Source organism: Bidens hawaiensis, unplaced genomic scaffold, assembly GCF_021521415.1.
Source record: "Bidens hawaiensis isolate Kalapana, Puna unplaced genomic scaffold, B.hawaiensis_p1.1 tig00012849_1, whole genome shotgun sequence".
Classification (NCBI taxonomy): Eukaryota; Viridiplantae; Streptophyta; class Magnoliopsida; order Asterales; family Asteraceae; genus Bidens; species Bidens hawaiensis.
In genome coordinates this window covers 431,269-448,967 of record NW_027492073.1, presented here as the reverse complement: position 1 = coordinate 448,967, position 17,699 = coordinate 431,269, and positions in this window count along the sequence as shown.

Sequence of the window (17,699 nt, the reverse complement as noted above, 5' to 3'; positions counted from 1 at the left end):
AAACAGTCAGAAAATATTTTATACGAGGGTTGGTACGAATCCTCTATATTTATGAAATATCTACTCTTTTAGATTATGGAGGATTATCCATATGTAAAGAGTTAGAAAAGTATTTACATGGGGGTTAGTTCAAATCTTCTAAAACGTATTGATACAAGATAGTATTAGACGTACACTCAGGCTAAAATACACATGTGTTTGAATCCTTACATGTATGAAGTGTAGTGGACACACTACAGACATACTAACCATGAGGCAAGTAACTGTCTCTAGGGCGTGTAATTGTCCACTAAGTGGTATGTGTGTATGTTTAGTTCCGATGAGATGGGATTGAGACCCACTAGGTCGTTGAACACTATTGGTGATTGTGTCATAACGAATTATGAAAACCTTTTATCGAGTTAGCGTTATTCACCAACATGTAGCTGACGTATTTTTGAAAGAGTTTCAGGTAAACAAAAGTAAGGTATAGAAGTGGATATGCCCACTGGAGATAGAAGATCACTATGCATAGAATACAGCTGATGGCTCAGCTAAATTTTGTAAACGAAGCATATATAAAACCTGTTTTAAAGCAAGTGATTTTGTAAAAGGAAAAAAGGGTATTTAATTCCCTATTTTATAAAAGAATATTTTACTAAACATTTTCCACTGCGTAATCAAACATTGATAAACTAGGGTAAAGCCCGTGTTACACACGTGTGGAAATACATGTCAACAAACATAATAAATTTAAACAACAAATTCATGCAACACAAAACTTCTTCAAACTTCTTCAAACTTTAGAACCAAAACGTTAACCATTTACATTGTCTAAATATTAAAAGTCAAAAGTTACAATAAGTTAATGTATATCGAACAACCCAAAAACATCAACAAAAGACATAAACATGTTTTTTCATATTAAACCACCATCAACTTCTTCAAACGTTCTATCAAAAGAAACACATTTTACTTCACCACCTGAAAATATAATAAAACAATAGCATCCAAATTAAATATACCATAATAACATATTTAATAATGAGTAACATTTGAACATTAATAAAGTTGTTTTTATTAAATTGTTGTTTTTATTAAAACAAAATAACACATAACAACAAACAAAGTAAAATGACAACATAAAACATCTTTTTAACTTAAATCATTAAACCAAAAAGATATATCAATAAAAACCTTTTTTTTTGTTGTCATTTTATAACTAACAAATTTTATATTATTATTTCAAAACAACCTGTTTTGAAATATTTTCAAAATAGTTACAAAATATAAAAAAATTGGAATTAGTTAACTTCAAAAAATTATGAAATTATTTTTGATTTTTGACCAATTTTGCAATAAACTTTTAAAGCACTGACATTAATATTTTGTTAAATTTGTAAAACTTAAAAACATTTTACAATAAATGAATTCTCAAATAACTTTGGAAAGATTAAAAAATGTTATGTTGACTTTGAAAATAAACAAGCTGAAAAAATATAACTAATTAATTTAGAAATAATTACAAAAATGAAAATCAAATCGGTTAATTTGAAAACTTCAAAAATTTATGAAAAGATTTTGAAATGAGTTTAAAATTATGGAGAGTATTAAAACCTTTAAAACTTTGTTGAAAGATTGGTCAATTTCCGAATTTAAAATGAGTTTAAATATACTAATTAAATTTTGTAGTTTTAAGTTTAAATTTAGTCTTCCGTGTAAATATATAAATAATTTGAAATATCTTGATTCATGGGAATAGTAATATTAATAAATTATGAAAAGTTATCATGTTTAATAATATTCACCAAATCATATGTGCCAAATAATATTTATAAATGATGATAAAACGATTATTTAATTTATGATATATTAAGTATTGATTATTAGAAATTAAAACCTGTTTTAAAGCAAGTGATTTTGTAAAAGGAAAAAGGGTATTTAATTCCTTATTTTATGAAAGTAAATATTTTACTAAACATTTTCCGCTACGTAGTCAAACGTTGATAAATTAATAGAATCGGTACTATCTATGGGTCATACGGCTAGGTCCCTTAGTCCGGGTGTGACATGCACGTACATAGAATCATCAGTGTAATATATTTAGAGTTTTCTAAAATTAGATCGATTGAAGATTGCAATAATTGAAGAATATATAAATAATTTAAATGATTTTAGATATGTAAAAGATAAATAATTGTCGTTCAAAAAAAAAAGATAAATAATTAAAGAGAGATTGGAGGATTGGATAGGGAATGTGGGTTTATGGTTTACTTTGCTATTTTCATGTCGGCGTGTTTGATTCTGGTACGTATATATGCATGCATATATATATGATCTAATACTATATATACTTTTCACTTTTGGAGCATATCCAATCCATATCTATCATTGAAGTGTCATCTCAAAAAGAACTTCCTGAACTCTAAAGAAAAAGTGGTTTCTTTCAACTATCGACGGACAACAATACATGAAAAATAACACACACGTGTAGATATATGCGCATTGGTCAGTTACTATGCGAAATCATTATTGCGTGAGAACCGTGTGAATTATGATGACACTTGTATTTTGGTCGACGATATACGAGTTATGGATCGTGTACCATTTTGTATATAATTGCATCATATACTTATATAATTAAGCATTATTATTATCATCAAATAACATTGTTGTTCTAAAATCATCTTTTTATGATAATCATAATTAATTACATGATATTATAAGCATATAATTATGCATTATTATAATCATCAATTAACATATTTGATGATTGTCTAACTCAACTTGACTATGTATAGAGCTACAACTTACCTAAAGTTAACTAATTTCTAAAGTAATCGATCAACATGGACTTTGTATGATTTAGTTCAATAAAAGTAGTCACACGCAATGTACGTGGAACTTAAGAATGGAGTTCGTGTCAATTTTGGATAATGTCCGATTGATTTTACTTCCTCTCTCTTTTGATTGCAGTTTTACGGGCTAGGCATAATGCGAGGCTCCTAAATGCAATTAACGTTCAGAACAAAACCAATATAATAGAGCAAGAACATTTCACAAGATGTGAAAACAATAATATATAGGTAGTTTTTATTTAATTCATAAAAAAGTCGTATTTAAATTATGTACTTTTTAATTTTAATGACATTGTTTATTTTTTTAATTTATTATTGTATCGTAAATTTTATTATGTTATCAATCTTACATGACCCGAACCGTCAAACAAACTCGAAAATAAAATTTGAGCATCTAAAAATGGCATACCTATTGAAAAAAAAGTTTCTGAATCTACCACTAAATCAGTAACATTGGTAATACAATTTGATACTAATCCATTAACAAAAACATTACTGTTTATATAATCTTCCTAAAATTATATGAAGTCTTCCTAGAATTACATGAATATATATGTTAATGCTTAATAATCTATTTTAGCAGATGATTGACAGTCGACAATGATGTATTGGCATTTTGTAAGACATTTAAGTTTTTTGTTTTATATTTAAGTGCCATATTTAATACTAGACACTTAAGTATCAACGCTTTCCAAATATTGTTATTTTTTATTTGACGTCGGCTAATATATAATAATAAAAAAAAAAGCCAAAGAGATCCAACAACCGGCAAAGGTCATCAAAAATATAAGAAGTGTTTCAAAAGTTTCTTTGAAATATAGAACTAAAATAATGATCGATAATTAAGTTACATAATTAAGAAAGACAGCCAAAGGAGATAATGACAGAAGAGGCATGGGTTTTGTTTCATTTAATGAATAAAAGAAGTAAAATCATCACACACACGCATAAATTCATAGTCATATAATTAAACATAAATCATATTCATTTTATTTATTTAATTAATTTCTCGATTAATTAAACATACACATACACGGAATTCACAAAAGTAGAAGATACTGTAACATTTCAGGTTTTTCGTATTCGTTTACCTGATTTAGGAATGTAATTCGGATTTTTATTATCAATAAAATCATGCATTTATTAGTATTTAATTGTGTTTAACTTAGTTTATGTTTTTCTAACTTTCAATCATGCCAAATGGTCCTTAGGAACTCTTAAATCGCATAAGTGACTAAAAACACATTTTTGGAACTTTATGGACTAAAAATATCTAAAATTAAAATCTGGTAGAAACCCACCCACAACGATACGCGATTGGATTCTCTATAACCCGTCACGTATCTACCGACGGTCAGGTCAGATTTGTGTTATTTTTGGTTCGTTTATGGTTAAATCTTGCCTTAAACGACCTAAATCACTAAAATTAAGGTCCAAGATAATGCATCTGCTATTGTAACATATCTATGTTCATTTTTTGTTGATAACCGAAATATTTAAGTTATTAGACCCAATTTAGTCATCAATATGTTATTCATTTTCCTAAACGAGTTGATTTTTAATTTAACTAGTCTTACATTTGCATACTTAACCAAAACGCATCCTAAAACCCTAAATCACCACTGCAACATCAGCCTCCATCGTTCCCGAGCCTCCTCCTCCTGGATTTCGTGTTTTCTTCAAGCTTTTGCCTTCCGGTTTGACTTTCAAGTTCCAAGATCGTTAACTTTGAATTTCTCCTAGTTCTAATCCTCTTTTGGGTAAGTTGTCTTCTGTATTTTCGTAAGTCATTATCTCATAAACAAAACCATCAATCAATATCTCAGATTGAGTGAGTCTCAGTAGCCAATTTGATCACAACTTGTTAAGGGAATTATAGTCAAACATAATTGACTTATCGATTTCTCTAACTTCTGGTTGGATATAGTATTTGGGCTAGAAAATTTTTTTGTTCACCATAAAATTTGAGTGTATAGGTCAGAACCCGATTCCTGACTCGAAGTTCGGATACTGAACAGTGTAACTCGCTTATATATTAAAAACCTCATAACTAGAGTTTTACACATTTGTTTGATCTGATTCCAGCTGCATTGTTCTCAGTTTTAATTCTAGTTTATTATCTCAAAGTTTTAGGTTAGTTCGTATGTCACACCCCTATCTTAGGCCTAGGAGTATGATCCATAGTTGGTACCACATTTGTAATTAAATCAGAGTTGCGGGTTAATGCGGAAGACTTTAATAAACATGTGGATTTAAAAATATTTACATTACAAAAGACGAGATAAAAAGTCTCGTTTAGATTTACTTGTTTATAAGTTTAACCAAAAACATCATATTTTAATATTTAAATAAAATATCCGAGCCATCGGATTCTTGAGCTCTTCGTCCTTCAAGCTCTAATCTTGATTACCTGCAAAATATTATAAAATACGTCAGCAACGAATGCTGGTGAATATGCTGACGCTAAAACATTTACTTTACTTAATCACCTCTCGAGACCACGTAAGCCTCGGCCCATCTTGGATTAGGAATAATCAAGTTAAAACAAACATCATTATAAACTCGAGTCTCTACACTAGGTCACCCCAGCAAAACACCGCAGAGTTTCGACGTACTTAGGTACCATAAATATACACAAGGTCATTTTCACTCGAACATACTTTGGTTCGGCCCATCGTGGCTGGAGGTCGTGACCAGGCGTGGTGCGATGTGCCCACCACATTTAACCACATATGTAAGGATCCAGACAAACGTATACTACAGCCTGAGTGCTAGGCTTTTACTCTTATTCATAATGTTTTTAGAGATACTTAATCTCATGTAAAGTTTTACACATAACACGTTTGATTTGTTTGAAAACAAGTTTGTAAAGTGGGGCGTATTCACCTTTTGATAGGGATCGGTTTCCAACACCGTCCGTGAGTTCTTCTCTTGCTATCTCGCACTTATAGTACGAGTATAACTTTTGTTAGTCGGATACACGATCCGGCTTAAGACCTTTAGTCTTATTTATCTCGATGAACTTTTAGTTCATAATCACTTTTTACTTTAAAACCTTTAATTTTAATAGTAATTTATAAACCTTTAGTTTATTCTTTAAACCCGACGTTTCTTCTTCTTTAAGAAACGTATTCTTTTCTTTATTATTTAAGAATACTCATTATTCTTAAATAATATATTTTATAACAAAGATTAATCATGTTCATATATATACTCACATATATGTTTTCATTTTTCTTTTCTTTATTTTCTTTGTTATATGTTTCTTCGTTTATCGAGAATAACTTCGACTTGGGTATTAAGCCTTTATAATATTTTATTATATTTTGGTCGGGCATCATGCCTACCTTTGTTGGCTTAGAAATACCCTAGTCACTTGGGCAGCACTTCGACGCCAATTGCTCTTTTCTACTCTTGGCACGCTTCTCGAGACACCAACACTTCTTGGCAGGCACTTCGAGGCGATTGTCGGGATGTTGGGACAACACTTCTTTCTTGTTTGGAATATCGTGGCGACACGTGGCGGGCGCCGCTCCACGTGGCGACACGTGGCGGACATGTTGCCACGTGGCGGCAGATGATGCCACCGTGTGCCACGTGGCACACGTGTCACAACGTGTCAGACACTCCATCGCGATACGCGATGGTGGTCTCTCTTGATTCATCGTGTAGCGCGATGGGTCAAGAAATTCAGAATTTACATTTTAGTCCCTGGAGTTTAGATATTGACGGATTTGGTCCCTTGACTTTTGAAACTTGACATTTATGGCCCAAAATTTACGTGATGTTATATCCTCCTCACCTTGAATAAATCTCGTCCTCGAGATTGCTTCACGAAAACAAGTGGGGATATTTCTTTCTCATTTCGGACTCGAGTTCCCATGTATACTCAGGTCTTCTTCGGAAATCCCATTTTACTTTCACGATTTTCAAGGTTCGTCTTTTAAGTTTCTTTAACTTTGAATCTTCGATTTGGATTGGACGTTCTACAAATTTTAAGTTCTCGTTAATTTCTATGTCTTTTAATGGCATTGCTAGAGATTCGTCGGCTAGGCACTTTCGCAGATTTGAGATGTGGAATACGTCGTGTATTCCTTACATTTCCTTGGGTAGTCAGAAACGGTATGCGACGGTACCAATTCGTTCAAGTACCTCGAAGGGTCCAACGAATCGAGGACTTAATTTTCCTTTTTAGCCGAATCGGACTACGCCTTTCCATGGTGAGACTTTTAAAAGAACTTTATCACCAACATTCAATTCTAACGGCTTATGACGGACGTCGGCGTAACTCTTTTGGCGATCACGCGCCGTCTTAAGTCGTTCTCGGATTTGAATAACTTTGTCGGTGGTTTCTTGGACTATTTCGGGTCCAGATAATTGATTGTCTCCGGTTTCAGACCAGCACACGGGCGTCCTACACATTCGACCATATAACGCCTCAAATGGTGCGGTTTGAATGCTCGTGTGATAACTATTGTTATACGAGAATTCCATTAGGGGTAAGTGGTCATCCCAACTCCCACCTAAGTCTATCACACATGCGCGGAGCATATCTTCCAACGTTTGAATTGTCCTTTCGCTTTCCCCATCGGTTTGTGGGTGATAGGCGGTGCTAAGGTTAAGCTTGGTGCCAAGTGCTTGTTGGAAGCTTTTCCAAAAGTGAGACGTGAAACGACTATCTCGATCGGAGATTATAGATAGCGGTACTCCATGCATAGCAACGATGTTGTTTACATAAATACGCGCTAATCTATCCATTGAGTACGACTCATTGATGGGTATGAAGTGTGCAGACTTTGTTAATCGATCCACAATCACCCATATAGCCTTATGTTGTCGAGTCATTTTCGGGAGTTTGGTAATGAAATCCATGGTGATTAACTCCCACTTCCATACAGGAAGTTCGGGTTGCTGGAGCAGTCCCAAAGGCCTTTGATGTTCAGCCTTGACTTTCAAACAAGTAAGACATTTTGCAACATGCGAAGTAATATCTCTTTTCATTCCATTCCACCAATAGTTCGACTTGAGGTTTTGATACATTTTGTCGCTTCCGGGATGTATCGTGTATTTGGATTTATGTGCTTCGTTCATAATTTTCTCACGCAAATTTCCAATGATTGGTACCCAAATCTGGTTTCCCATTCTAAGAATACCATCGTCACCTTTGACTAACGAGTCAATAGTGCCATTACGTTTCTCATCGGAGAGTTGGTTTTCGTTGATTGCTTGAGCTTGAGCGAATTTGATTTGGTCAATAAGATCAATTTGAAGTTCTAGCCTTAACGCTCTGACTCTTTTTGGTTTTTCGTGCTCTTTACGACTTAAGGCGTCAGCCACAACGTTGGCTTTACCTTCATGATAGACAATTTAGCAGTCATAGTCGTTTAGAGTTTCCATCCAGCGTCGTTGGCGCATGTTAAGCTCTTTTTGAACGAATATGTGTTTCAAGCTTTTGTGATCAGTGTACACAACAAATCTTACTCCATAGAGATAGGGCCTCCATATCTTAAGTGTAAAGATTATGGCGCCTAACTCTAGATCATGAGTCGTATAGTTCTTTTCGTGCAATTTGAGTTGACGAGAGGCGTAAGCGATTAGTTTCTTTCGTTGCATCAATACACATCCCAAGCCGGAATGAGACGCATCGCAAAAGACAACGAAATCTTCAATACCTTCTGGCAAGACCAGTATAGGAGCTTGGGTAAGCTTTTGTTTAAGTATATTGAATGCCTCTTGTTGCTTTGTCCCCCATTCATATTTAATGTTCTTGCGAGTTAAGGAGGTTAAGGGAACAGCGATTCGGGAAAAGTTTTCGATGAATCTTCGGTAGTATCCGGCCAATCCCAAGAAACTTCGAATCTCGGTTGGCGACTTTGGGATTTCCTACTTAGAGATAGCTTCAATCTTAGCGGGAACCACTTGAATACCGTTTACATTAATAATGTGACCTAGAAATTGCACTTCGTGCAACCAGAACTCGCATTTAAGAACTTGGCATAAAATTTCTCGGTTCTAAGAATTTCAAGTAAGGTTTGGAGATGGACTTCATGATCAGCCTTGGACTTAGAATAAATAAGTATGTCGTCGATGAAGACGATCACAAATTTATCTAAGTAAGGTTTACAGATTCGGTTCATCATGTCCATGAACGCGGCTGGCGCATTAGTAAGTCCGAATGGCATAACGATGAACTCATAATGACCATACCTTATCTGAAACGCGGTCTTTGGAATGTCTTCGGTTTGAACTTTGAGTTGGTGATAGCCGGAACGAAGATCAATTTTTGAAAAGAAGCTAGCACCTTGACAAATAGATCATCTATTCGTGGGAGTGGATAACGATTCTTGATTGTGACTTTGTTGAGAGCTCAGTAATTAATGCACATCCGCATGGATCCATCCTTCTTCTTGACAAATAGTATCGGCGCTCCCCATGGTGATGAGCTTGGTCGTATGAAACCCTTCTCAAGAAGTTCGTCCAATTGTTTCTTCAGTTCCTTCATCTCGGTTGGCGCTAGGCGATACGGAGCCTTGGCGATCGGAGTAGTTCCAGGAATCAGATCGATCCTAAATTCTACTTCACGATTGGGAGGAATACCAGGAAGTTCATCGGGGAATACATCGGCAAAGTTAGAAACAACGGGAACGTCTTTGATTTCTTTGGGCTTAGAGTCTTCGGTAACGTAGGCCATGAATGCTAAGAATCCTTGATTCAAAACATTTGTTAGCCCTTATCATGGAGATTAGGCTAACTTGGCCAGCATCTTTATCCCCTTCGATTCGTATGGTATGTTTGTCAGGGGCTCGAAGTTCAACGGTCTTGCTATTGCAAAGGATACGAGCATGGTTGTTGGATAACAAATCCATACCCAATACAACATCAAAACCAGCAAGAGTCATTGGTAGCAATTGAATAGGTAAAACATAACCGGCTAATAAGATTTTTCCGTTTTCTAGAGCTTCGGAGATTTTAATGATTTCGCCATTAGCGGTCTCGACGCTTAGAGTTTTATTAAGTTTGATTAAATGTTCGTTTAATAGACTACAAAATTTATAATCTATAAAACTTAAATTGGCTCCTGAATCAAACAAGACTCTAGCATAGGCATTGTTAACAAGGAACGTACCGGTAATGGTTTCCGGCATGTCGGCTGCTTTCTTAGTATCCAAGACAAAGACTCTTACATTGCCCTTCTTGGGTTCGTTCTTTTGACCGCTACCACCCGCACCACCAGTTGCGGGCTTATTCTTGGGGCACTTAAAGCTAAGATGCCCCATCTCCTTGCAGTTATAGCAGTTCATCTTCTTCTTCCAACAATCGGCCATGGCGTGGCCGGGTTTGTGACACGATTCACAGAGTCGCAGAGTTAGGTGGCATATACCCCTATGGTACTTCTTACAAGTTTTGCATTGTGGGATGCCGGGGTTGAATCCAAACCTTCGTTGGTCAACTCCTTTACCCTTGAATAGGGTATTTCCTACTTTCCTCGAGTCGTGTGTTGTCACGCCCTTCTTATTCTCCTCTTTATTGCGGATCATTCTGCCCATCAAGTACCCAGCCAACTCCATCGCGGAGTCAGCGGTTTGTGGCAAGTGTGACATTACCATGTCACGAATCTCTCGTGGTAGTCCCCATATGTAACGAGTAACTTTGCTGGATTCGGGGGTAACCAGCTGGGGAACTAAACGACAGTATCCATGGAATTTCGTATTGTACTCACGGAGGTTCGTTCCAAAAACCTTGTGAGCCAAGAATTTGGTTTGAATTTGGTCCGTTTCATGCATCGGACAAAATTTCGACATCAGCAACTCTTTAAACTCGTTCCAGGTCAAACCATACATTACCTCCCTTCCTCTACTCATGATTAGTGTGTTCCACCACTCTAGCACTTCGCCTTTGTACATCAGGGCGGAGTATTGGATCTTTTCTTCGTTCGTACACTTGCTCGTAATCACAATCGTCTCCATCTCTTCAAGCCACCTTACGGTATTGATGGCTCCCTTGTCACCGTGAAACTCTTTTGGTCCATAGTATTTAAAATCTTTGAACGAGCAACCACTTATTTTGAGTTTCTTGAACTCTTGCCGAACCACTATGTCATATCTGGGCTATAGTCACACTTTTTCAAAAACCGTCTTCTTTTTCAAAAACCGTCTTGTCACACTTTTGAAAAAATCTGTGGCTAATCTTAATTTCAGCCACACATTTGAGCATTCGTGTGACGAAACAGCCCAGTTACGAGGCCTTTGGTCACACTTTCTTAATGAACGTGACCATAAACACATCTTTTAGACACACACTTCAATTTCGTGTGACAATAAAAGCCCGTTACGATACCTTTGGTCATGTTTTCAAAAAGAACGTGACCATAAACTCACATTTTAGCCACACTTCAATAAAATAATGTGACAGTTGCTAGCCACACTGAACAAAAGAGTGACCAAATATTACCAACTGCCATGGTATTGATTGATTTTTTATTCATGTAACTAAAAACACAGGTAACATATCCACACTGGATGTGTGTGGCCAGTTGTTACCAACCGTCATTGTAGTTTTTTATTTTTGTGACTGAATGGTTTTGGATTTGGTCACTTACATGAGTTACTAGGTGTGACCATAGAGCAGTGACCTCTAAAAATTTGGGCGGTGGTTTTTCCCTCCGTCGATCACTCTGTCCCTCCTAAAAACCTCAGATATTTTCCTTTTGCCTACCAAAACTCACTGACCATTACAAACTCTAGTTCCACCATCTCATCCTCACACCATTCAACCCTCCGATTAACCACTGCAACCTCCGAATAGCCATCGCCAGTACACATAGCCCCCACCACTGTTGTCTTATACCTCGCCACCACAGCCAAACACCACCGTCGAGCACCACTTTCTTCACTCCAAACCACAACCATCTCCTGTGTCGCTTAATTCCGACGACCACCACTTACCACCACTGCTTCTGTCACCATATTTCTTGTAAGTCAGGATTTTAGGTAATAATTGTTAGTTTTTTGTGATTTAGGCATAATACATGTAATTTAGGATATTTTAGGAATAATACATGTTAATTTAGGATATTTTAGGTATAATCATACTAATTTGGGGATTTTATGTATAATATATGTTAATGTTGGGGATTTTAGGTATATTATATGTTGATTTTGAGGATTTTAGGTATAATATATGTTAATTTTGGGGATTTTAGGTATAATTCATGTTAATTTTGTGTTTGTTTATGTGTGCATATGCAATTTCTGGCGAGACTTGTTGCAATTGACCAGATTTGACATTGATGCTTGTTACGATACCAAATTGGTGGTGAAATGCACCGGTCACAAAACAGTGATGATTGTTAGCAATAATACCATGATTTGGTTTTATCCCATTTTTTGATGCTACACCATGATTGTAAGCAATATCACAAGTGACTAAAATAGTGATGATGCAGAATGTATCATGCAGCTCATTTTGTAACTTGTTCATACTTTCATGACCACAATTTTTCTGATCATCATGCTTTTGTGTCATCTTAAATTTTAACTCCAATAATTTGGAGTTCCATATATCCCATAAATGCACCATTGTCTTCTTGATACTGTCACACCCCGAAAACCTTAACTTAACACAGCGGAAGTCTTAACTTTAATTCGTCGGGTTATGACAGACGCCGATAGTCAACAATAATAAACAATTAATAATAAAAGCATCATCTTTTATTATAAGGAAATATTTTACAACATCAGAGTTTACTACACGTGCTAATGCACGGTTTACAACACATCACTTTTGTTCAAACACCCCACGCTCTCATTTCCATGCTACCTCGAAACCTTCACTTTCCTGCAAAGCATATTTAAATAATTTTTGGGTCAACACGAATGTTGGTGAGTTATTCCTGAGAAAAAAAACTTATTATATAAATATAAACAATTTATATATAAACAACACATGAATATAATGGTGTACGGCCATTATACTCCCAATTAAAGACCGATCAAACACGGTACACACAATAACGAAACCCGCATTTTACCTTTAAGCACAAAAAGCGTTAGTTGTAGACTAGCTACGAATACAACGCGTGTATGACTACCAATTTGATAACTCGAAACGTACCATACTCAAAATATTCCCACTTTTAACCCAACGCGAATGGAAGTGGGGGGCGTCACCCCGATAGATCTACCAACATTTCTGTGCCCGCCGTCCGGTTAATAGTTATTTAACCAAATTGATTCATCCCACAATAACGACAATTTGTAGTATAATGCGTTTTCAAAACATATATATATAAATACGAACATAGATATACAATATGCTTTTCGGAGGAAAAACTCACCTTTGATTTGGGGTTTTTGAATAAACGCTCGTTCCTATACTAGTACACGTTCGTTAAATATATATATTCTTATTCTAAAAATCCACACAAGCACATAACGCACAAAGTTTACTACTTATAATCATATAATTCTATACTTAAAAATATAAACAAGTAATAATCAACTAATAATTGTTTTATTTAATAATTTAATTTAATTATTAAAATTTATAAAATTTATTACCTTTAGTTGCTGGAGTGTTTTGGAAAAATTCAAGTTATCATTTTATTTAAAATTTTGACTCTATTATAATCGGTTTTGTCGGTTTTGCCGGTTTCGTCAGTTTTGAGCTTAAAAACGAACCGGTTGCCCTTTTTATGAAACTTTTAGTTTTAAATTATCTAAAACACTTTTTATATGGTTTTTAGTCAAGTTTTATTGGTTTTTCAATAAAAATGTTTTGGTTTTTATTTTATTTCCAATTTCTTAAAAATGCCAATTTTTAACGTTTTCGTGTCGGTTTTCGCGACACGAACCGTGTTGGTTTAAGTTTTGCTATTCTTGACTTTTCTTATACTTTAACTTATGTTAAATATAAGAATATTATGACTTTAGGAGCTGTTTTAATTCATTTCCAAAAACTCATGTCGGTTCACCTTAAAAGTCGAATTTTCCTACCGTTAAAGTCACCGACAAGTTATTTAAGTCACAATGTCAAAACCAAACCATTTGGTACGGCAAATATACACATAATAACAAATAATATATCTTCATATACATGTTTGATCATCTAGCATCAAGTATGCACATAAAACAAATTTTTAACTACACATGTTCAAGCCTTAGCTTAAGTTTTCAACTATACAATATACATGTTATTTCTTCAATCTCTACAAGGTGTTTATGTACCAAAATTTCCAGATCTTACTAATCCATAGTAAAATCTTATTTCATCCCATAATTATCCTTTAACAAACACATTCTTGATTTCTTTAACAATAAAGTTTCTATTATTAGTAAGTAGCAATTTTTCATAACCTTATTATCATACTAACAATCTTTACAATGGAGTTTACTAAAGTAATCCTAACCACAAGTCTTTAATCATCCACACAAGACTATGTTCACTTATCAAATCATTTTGCAAAACATCTTGTACAATTTATAAAGTTTCCTTTATTAGTAAGTTTAATACCAACTCTTGTTTACCTAAGTTATTATGTTTCATGCATCCTAGTACTTCTAGTAGATTTCATTCCTTTTCATATGTCCCATTCAATCACTCAGTTTGTCATTTTCAATCCATATAAAACAAGTATGAGCTTTATGATAAAAATCAATTTTTGTATTACTTGCATGTGTAAGTGACTTTCCATCAAAGTCAAATCCCTACACTTTTGTCAACCCTTTTCCAAGATTCTTTCAACACCATTATTATTATTACTTACAACTTTTTCAAGTAATCAAGTATGTGGGTTTTCAAAATTACCTTTCTTCTTTAACCATTTTACCATTTAACAAGTTATAACTTCAATCAAATGCCAAAATCAAAACCCATGGTTCTAATGAGTGTTTTTATCCATAATCCATTTCCAATCTTTTGACCATTTTCACATTTACTTCCAATATTAAAACAATACTTAAACTCATTTGTTAAACAAACTCAAGTAACATCCATATGGACAATCTATACAAGCTTAAATGCAACCATATCAAGTCCTATAATCAACAAAACCCATCTTATGCATTCCTATATAAACTCACGGCTACATACATACATGCACATATCCATATCATGCTTGCATGTGTACTACCAAACATACTAGAATCAAACCTTAAACATCAAATAACAACTAGTATACACAAATCTTTGAAGTGGGTTACCTTGGATTTCGGATTTGGTGCTTATGGTGGTGATAGTGTGACCTTGGGTTGGCTATAATCCTTCATTTGGCTTCCTACTTCTTGTATTTTGCTTAAACTTCCACCCAAAGATTTCCTAAACAAGTGTTGTGTGTGTAAAAATTTGAAAATGTGAGATGGTAGGGAGGTGAAGGGGGTGGCCGGTTATAAGGAGGAAGGAAGAGAGGGGTAGAGTGGTGAGTTGTATGGTAGGATAGGTGTATGTGTCCATCCAAATATCTAGGTAATCATTTGATGCATACATGCAAGCTTCTCATTGGTGGGTTTGGGTGGTGAGGTTGGGTTGTGTGTGTGTGTAGGCCGAGAGAGATGGGAGAGGGAGAGGAAGAGGTGATTTGAATAATAACATGTGCTAATAGCTAGGTATTAATGTTTAACGTATCTCGTAATTTATCTAGCCAAACGACTTCCGTTTCTAATAATTTTTATCAGACTTTGAGCGAAATTAGATTACAGTCAATGTCTACCTAAAAACATAATCTTCTGAAAAACTTAATGTCGGACTCTTACGGTGTCCTCTACTGGCTTTCGGTTACTTATTTTCTAATTTTCGCGATTCGAACCTTCTAAAATTAAGTTTATACACTATCTCTAATATCCTAACATAAAATTTTATTTTTCGAGGTCATCTTGACACGTTTATGAATTTATCCGTTTTGAGATATTACCCGGTGTCAATCTGTACAGTGTCAGCTACACGACAAAATTGAACTTTTTCGGGTTCCATATATTAATATTCAACTAAAATCAAAAACTTTGGCTAAAAATATTATTCCTATATATTTACCTTACTAATTAATACACGATTTCGGTTAATATAATTACCAGATTAGTCTAATTTTTGGCGGTTGTCACATTCACCCATCCTTTTTGAAATTTCGTCCCGAAATTTAGGATGTAGTGCTGGTTTCGGTTTCTTCTGGGAAAAGGTGAGGGTATTTCGCTTTCATTTGATCCTGACGTTCCTACGTGAACTCGGGACCAAGTCTTGAATTCCAGCGAACCTTGATAAGCTTAATCCTGTTATACCTTAGCTTCTGGATTTTCCAGTCCATGACTTCAACAGGTTCTTCTACAAATCGAAGCTTATCATCAACCCTTATATCTTCAATAGGAACAATCAGCGATTCGTCAGATAGACATTTCTTCAGATTGGATATGTGAAACACGTCGTGTATTCCACTGAGTTCTGAAGGTACGTCGAGTCGATAGGCTACCGACCCTACTCGTTCGGTGATTTTGAACGGTCCAACGTAACGTGGACTAAGTTTTCCTCTTTTACCGAATCTGACTATGCCTTTCCAAGGTGATACCTTTAGTAACACTTGGTCTCCTACCTGGAATTTCAACGGTCTCCTGCGATTATCCGCATAACTTTTCTGTCTGTCGGCTGCAGCTTTTAACCTATCCTTGATTTGAAAGACCCTGTCGGTGGTCTCTTGGACAATTTCAGGACCTGTAAGTTGCTTTTCTCCGACTTCTGCCCAGCAAAGGGGAGATCGACATTTTCTTCCGTACAAGGCTTCAAACGGTGCAACCTTAATACTGGAATGGTAGCTGTTATTATAAGAGAATTCAGCTAAATGCAGATAAGTATCCCAACTACTTCCGAAGTCAATGATACAGGCTCGCAGCATGTCCTCCAATGTTTGGATAGTTCTTTCGCTTTGACCGTCTGTCTGGGGGTGATAGGCGGTGCTCATATCTAAGCGAGTTCCTAGGGATTCGTGAAGAGATTGCCAAAAACGAGAAACAAATCGACCATCTCTGTCAGAAATGATTGAGACCGGTATTCCATGTTTGGCTACGATCTCTTTCAGATACAGCTGAGTTAACTTCTCCATTCTGTCTTTTTCTCTAATGGGTATAAAATGAGCGGATTTAGTTAATCTATCCACAATTACCCAAATCGAATCATAACTTCGCGGAGTAACTGGCAGTTTGGTTATGAAGTCCATGGTAATATTATCCCATTTCCACTGAGGGATCTCTGGTTGTTGCAGTAGACCAGGCGGTCTTCTATGTTCAGCTTTCACTTTGGAACATGTCAGGCACTTGCTGACATACACAGCTATGTCTCTTTTCAAGTTAGGCCACCAATAATGTTCTTGGAGATCTTTATACATCTTGGTTGATCCTGGGTGGATCGAATATCCAGACTTATGCGCTTCGTCTAGAACAAGATTACGCAGATTTCCATAGAGTGGTACCCAAACTCGATCAAGTAGGTATAGTGTTCCATCAGACTTTGTGACAAATTCATTTTCAAGTCCTCGTAATTTCTCAAATCTTACATTTTGCGGTTTCAAAGCTTCACGCTGTGCATCACGAATTCGAGTAGTAAGACTCGTTTGAATCGTCAATCCTAATGCACGAACACGCAGAGGCTTTTCTCTTTCCTTTCGACTCAACGCATCAGCCACAACATTCGCTTTACCCTTGTGGTAACGAATCTCACAGTCGTAATCATTGAGTAATTCTACCCATCGCCGTTGCCTCATATTTAGCTCTTTCTGATCAAAGATATGCTGGAGACTCTTGTGATCAGTAAATATTGTACATTTGGTTCCATACAGATAATGCCTCCAAATTTTAAGAGCAAACACAACAGCTCCCAATTCCA